Source organism: Anser brachyrhynchus (assembly GCF_964034855.1).
Source record: "Anser brachyrhynchus genome assembly, chromosome: 1".
NCBI classification, from domain to species: domain Eukaryota; kingdom Metazoa; phylum Chordata; class Aves; order Anseriformes; family Anatidae; genus Anser; species Anser brachyrhynchus.
Window position 1 is genome coordinate 42,833,233 of NC_137694.1, and position 481 is coordinate 42,833,713.

Below are 481 nucleotides of genomic sequence, written 5' to 3' on the forward strand. Positions count from 1 at the left end.
GCCTGAGCCCACAGCTCTGCCTCCCACCACCTGCCTGTTCTTCTCCAGGTCCCTCTCCCAGCTCCGCACCCACTCCTTGTGGATTCCTGTTTCTTTCCAAGCCTCGTGGCTGGGGAGGTGATGCCTAATGCATATAACCAAGTACAACCAACTCTTTAGGATGCTGGAGGCCTCTAGAGAAAATTTGACTAGAAATAGCACAGTTACCTAAATACTAGTAGGCATCTCAGTAAAAGTGGCTTCATAATTTCAAGAAAGCTGCTTCATTACTGCCAGGTTAATATATATATAATTTATTTATTTAACTTAGCAGGTTGCTGACAATGTAAGCTATTGGCTAGAGCAGAATTTCTCCAGCTGCCCATTGCAGCTACCAGAGGATAAGCCATGGGAGAGTTCAAAAGGCCAGAAACTCACAAAAAAAAAAAGATCAATTCACAATATATATTGTACTGCCAGCAATTTAAGGCATAAGTATTCT